Raw genomic sequence first — 6,254 nt, 5'->3', positions numbered from 1 at the left:
CTCCTTTTATCTACCTTGGAAGGATGAAGGGCTGAGTCAATCCTGCTGGGATTTGAACTTCGATGGTGAAAAGACAATCCAATGTGCAGTGGCGTACACACAATCCATGGGGCCCCGGTGTATAACTGATCTGTGCCCTCCCCCTCCCTCCGACTCCCCCCCAGACACACACACATACATACATACATACACATACATACACATACATACACACACACATACACATACATACACACACATACACACACACAGACACAGACAGACAGACACATACAGACACACAGAGAAAGACACACATACATACAGACAGGCACACACACACACACACACACACACACACAGACACATACATACAGACTGACACACACAGACACAGACAGGCACACACACACACATACAAAGACACATACATACAAACATACAGGCATACATACATACAGACAGATACATACACACAGACAGACACACACACACAGACACACAAGACATGCATACATACAAAGACGCATAAATACATACAAACAGACAGGAACACATACACAGACATAGAAACATAGAAACATAGAAACATAGAATGTGACGGTAGATAAGAACCATTCGGCCCATCTAGTCTGCCCAGTTTTCTAAATACTTTCATTAGTCCCTGGCATTATCTTATAGTTAGGATAGCCTTATGCCTATCCCACGCATGCTTAAACTCCTTTACTGTGTTAACCTCTACCACTTCAGCTGGAAGGCTATTCCATGCATCCACTACCCTCTCAGTAAAGTAATACTTCCTGGTATTATTTTTAAACCTTTGTCCCTCTAATTTTAGACTATGTCCGCTGGTTGTGGTAGTTTTTCTTCTTTTAAATATAGTCTCCTCCTTTACTGTGTTGATTCCCTTTATGTATTTAAATGTTTCTATCATATCCCCCCTGTCTCGTCTTTCCACCAAGCTATACATGTTAAGATCCTTTAACCTTTCCTGGTAAGTTTTATCCTGCAATCCATGAACCAGTTTAGTAGCCCAGACACATACAGACAGACAGACACACACATACAAAGACACATACACACCTATAAACACACACATACACACACAAAATGTTTAAATCACCCTCCTGTTTCCTACCTTTTAGGTGCAGGAGGGTGACTTTCCCTGGGGCCAAGTGGTGTTCACACTCTGATTCCCTTCTCTGCTTTCTCCTGCGTGGGCTCTGAGTGATTGCTTGGAAGAGTGACCGGAGCATTCACTTCCTCCCAGCCTGTGATCAAATCACAGGAGGCCTGGTCATGCTCTTAAAGTGCCGCAGCATTTGACCCCTGACAATCCATCTCGATTGGGTGGTCCTAACAGCATGAGCCACCTGCTGGACATCTTGGACGGCGGCCCTAGCAGTTTGCCGCGGGGGCCGTTCCCGCAAAAGATGGTGGCGGGTACTCGATCGCAGGGGTCCACAATGCGGCCAGGTCCCCTGGAGTGATGTACGCCACTGCCAATGTGTTTCTTTGTGTTTAAATCAATAACATTTTGATTTTACATGGATTATCGGTGTAGTCTGCTAATTTTATAATGTCTCAGACCTTTGCCATTCTTAATTGCCTTCATTTTGCAGACAATCTGAAGATACCAAGCTAACAAAAGGAAACTTTACACATCCGCATGAAATTATTCCTGATGTTGTTGATCACTTTTCTGTTGCATAGCACCTGTCTATTCCTAACGCTCTGTGTGTAGATTTGTATTTTATTTTTCACAATCAGTATATTCTATTTAAATAGTCTGAGCTTCAATTTACAAGTTAGCCTGATGAGTCTTAAAGGGATTCTATGGTGCCAGGAAAACAAAGCAATTTTCCTGGCAGCATAGGCTCCTGTAGTGCCCTCCTCCCTCGCACACCCTCTCCAGCGGGACTGAAGGAGTTAAATACCTTCAGTGACTTACCTGAATCCAGCGCCCATGTCGGCCACATTCACATTAGGATTTCTCCATAGGAAAGCATTTTTCAATGTGGCTACATAGTGGCTGTCTTTTAGAGGAAAACTAAGAAACTGCAGTAATTACCACTGTAGGGTTAAGGGACATGGGACATTGCACCCAGACCACTTCAATGGTCTGGTCTGGTGCCTACAGTGTCCATTTAAGTGTCCTAGAAAGTTGCAGTAATGCCTTGTTTGGTTAATCTATAAAGGGTGATTGTGCATGTTTTCCCCATGGCATACTGTGCCCCCATTCTGTGTATTAAGGAGTTATTTGAGTAATACATGGCGTGGTATTGAGCTATTCATGGAGAGCGCATGGAATGTGTTTATTCTCTGTGACTGTATCACCAATTTGTGATATGAATTGCGTATACATTAAATGGAGAACTGAAATAGCTTGAACATAACTTTGTTGTTTAATAACTCTATTACCACCTCAGTTTAAAGGAGCACTATAGGGTCAGGAACACAAACATGTATTCCTGACCCTAAAGTGTTAAAACCACTATCTAGCCCCCTTGGCCCCTTTGCCTCCCTAAAGATAGTAAAATCGTACTTCAAGTCTGAAGCTGCTGCCTCTGCCTGGGAACTTCCTCTGACCTCTGACATCATCAGAAGTGGGAGTAGGGTTAGGGTAGGTTAGGGTGAGGGTTAGGTTAGGGTTAGGTTAGGAGTAGGGTTAGGGTAGTGTTAGTAGTAGTGTTAGAGTAGGGTTAGGGGTAGGGTTAGGGTTGGGCTAGGAGTAGGGTTAGAGTTAGGATTGGGTTAGGGTTAGGGTTGGATGAGGAGTAGGGTTAGGAGTAACCCTAACCCTACTCCTAACTCAACCCCAACCCTACTCCTAACCCTACTATTAACCCAACCCTAACCCTTCTCCTATCCCCACCCTAACCCTACTCCTACTTCTAACTTTACCCCTAACCCTACTCCTAACCCTACACCCTAACCATACACTTACCCTAAGTCCCGAATTGCCGAAGTGCTGAATTTCAGAATGTCGAACCAAACCAAATTTTTTGCCTGTGCACATTGCTACTGATTGCTGTGTTTGTATTTATCATCGGTCTCGCCATGCGGGAAGTGTACCTCCTTACTATCCTGCACGCAGTCACTACAGGTCTGTGTATTTTTACTCTATACCATGAATGGTTTGTTGCATTGTAACTATGTAGAGTATTATTTCACATGTTTGATATGTGTTAATGAATGTATGTTGCTATATGACATTACAGGGTAACTAAAGGTAAATATTTAAACTCACAACCTGGGCCGGACTGAGAAAAAAATTCGGCCCGGGCATTTTTTTACCACAGCGGCCCACTAAGAAGGGGGCGGGGCAGAGAGGGTGTGTTTTGTCATCACTAATGACAAACACGCCCCCTCTCAAAGTGAGCATGTTGGTTCAATGCTCTTCCAGGGCAGACCATGCTCAGAGCTCTGCTGAAGAGCTCTAGCATGAGAAAAAAGCCCTGTATTTGTTCTGCACAGCGCAAGCAAATTTAATAACATGCTTGCACTGTGTTTCCTTGCAACTTGTCTCTGGTGTCTCTATAAATGGATACCAGGAGACAAAAATTCCAGGAAAGAGTATTGTGCATGTGTTTGGAGCCTGCTTGTGGTATTGTGTGTGTGCAGAGTGAGCTGATTGTGGTGTGGTGTATTGTGGTGTATTTATATATAAATATGTTTGGAAGTATTGTGTATGTGTGTGGTGCAGTGTGTCGGGGGGTTCTGTGTGTATGTGAGGGGTGCAGTATGTGTGTGTGAGGTGTGATGGTGCTGTGTGTGATTGATTTGTGTTAGGGTGCTGTGTGATGTGTGTGTGGGTGCTGTGTGTGAGGGTGCTGTGTGTGATGTGTGTGTGAGAGAGTGCTGTGTGTGTGAGAGTGCTGAGTGTGATGTGTGTGAGTGTGATGTGTGAGAGTGCTGGGAATGATGGGTGTGAGAGTGCTGAGTGTGTGAGTGCTGTGGGTGATGTGTGTGAGTGCTGAGTGTGATGTGTGTGAGAGTGCTCGGAATGATGGGTGTGAGAGTGCTGAGTGTGAGAGTGCTGTGGGTGATGTGTGTGAGTGCTGAGTGTGATGTGTGTGAGTGCTCTGTATACATGTTAGAAGGGATTGAGTGTGTTTGGGGGGTAAATACATTAAAAAAAAAAAAAAAGTGTGTGGCTGACCCAGGTGGTGAGGCTCTTGTGTGGTTTAGATCGGTAGGTGGCTTGCTGTACTGAGTGGACTTCTATTTTGGTATAGGTTTTCTGTTGGGATCCAGTTTCTAATAGTTGGGGATTAGTTTTTTTCAACAAAAATTGGGTGAGTTTGTTTGCGGATGTTAGTAGGTGTTTGCACTGTGAAATTTTGAAAGAGGTCATAGATGGGATGGCAAGGAGAATATTTATTTCTGGCTGTAAAGGGAGGTTTGCCCCTGTGATGAAGTGTATGAATCCAGATATCCATGTTCAGTATGTTTTTATTATCGGGCATTGTCACCAGATGTAAATCCACTGTTTATTGGCACTGCCAGCAGGTGTCTGAGTAAGCATTATGTCCCCCCCTCCCTTCTTACCTTTTAGCCTGGGAGGGGGGGACCGGCACGCTGGTGAGTGGGAGGGGGGGGACCGGTGCACCTTCCCTGGTGGTCCAGTGGTAAGTGAACTCTAGCCTGCGGGCTCCGCCGGGTTCCTCTGCTGGCAGGCTGGCTCCCTCCCTCTCTCCCCGCCGGCGGCCGCCTTTGACAGCATGTGGGCCGGTGAGGGAGATCTTTGATCTCCCCACCGACCCTCCATGGAATACAGCGGGGCTGGCTCTAGGATAGTGCCGGCCCTGCAAAGACCGGCAGGGGAGATCCTGGGACCTTCCCCTGCCGGCCTCGGCCCACGGCCACCGCGGCCCACCGGGCATTTGCCCGGTGTGCCCGATGGCCAGTCCGGGCCTGCTCACAACAACCCATTTGTATAGAAAAATACATTCTGATAGCAACTCAGTGACTCCATAGAACACTGAGAAATTTGTGTTTCCATTTGTAATGGACATGGGTTTATTATGGTCTTATTCATTAGAAATCACTTAATACAGTTTATTATGTTGAGTGCCATTTTAGAATTGTACCACTAGGAGGAGTAGTGAGCACCTTTTTGGAGACTTTCTTTGTCTGGCAACTGATAAGTATTTGTATCGCTGTTTTTATTTTTAAGTTTAGTTTTATTTTAGTTAGTTTAGTTTTATTTTATTTTAGTCTCATTTTAGTTTAGTTTAATTTTTAGTTTAATCAATTATTATTTGGTGGTTTGATTAAACGGAAATCATATTTTCTGGCTAACATTTTGGTAGGGCAAAATCATTTTTATTATACAATGGTTGATGTGTATTTAGCATTGTGAGATTATTGCAGTTAAGATTGTTGTAGTATTGCATTGTTAGTTAAAGTATATAATATTTGACAACTGTTTTATATATGTGTATATATATATATAGTTTCTTTATGCATGTATATTAAACATTATATATCTTTTACACAACTATCAAGGTGTCTGTCAGTTTGGATATTAATTGTTATCATATCTCTTCGAGTGTACTTTTTTGTTTGTTTGTTTTTTCTTTTATATTTGGGTAATCCTTTCAGGAGAGTGTTATTTGACTCCCATTGTGATGCATGCCCCATGTGACTAACTCCATTTTGGAATAGCCCACATGGTGAGTAGACTCCATTTTGGAATAGCCCACATGGTGAGTAGACTCCATTTTGGATTCATTCTATTTCATTTGTACTCTGGGAGCAATATCTAAATTATTAAGATATACCAGTTAATACCATATATGGCATTAATTTAGATATTTGGAATAATTATTATTTTTTAACAATTAATAAAATTTTCCGTTTCACCATTGGAGTTTATTAGTTTAATTAGCAGGATCTGCTAAAGCGGGGGGTGCCCGAAAGGTATATGCCCAGATGTTTTAAAACTTTAGCTTTAGTAGATCTGGTGATCTACCTTTTTGGGCACTCCTATGCTAGAGCATCGGTACCCAAAATATTCCTCATGCCCCCTCATAACAGTCCAAAAAAGTTTGGAATCTAAACTTGAGGCTTTTTTTTTTTTTAACACAACTGTCTCGTCATCATATTGCTACTTGCTGTACAGACATTTCTTATTGATAGACATTCTAAAGAATACATAGGAGTGTTAGTCTGCCGAAGTGTCAAACTGTAGTAGTAAACCATCCTTGTGTTAAATAAATCTATCATGTCCACACTTGCCTACACCAATATACAGGTGTTACTCGAAAAAT

Source organism: Pelobates fuscus, chromosome 6, assembly GCF_036172605.1.
Source record: "Pelobates fuscus isolate aPelFus1 chromosome 6, aPelFus1.pri, whole genome shotgun sequence".
In the NCBI taxonomy this organism is placed as follows: domain Eukaryota; kingdom Metazoa; phylum Chordata; class Amphibia; order Anura; family Pelobatidae; genus Pelobates; species Pelobates fuscus.
This window is presented reverse-complemented; position numbering follows the sequence as displayed.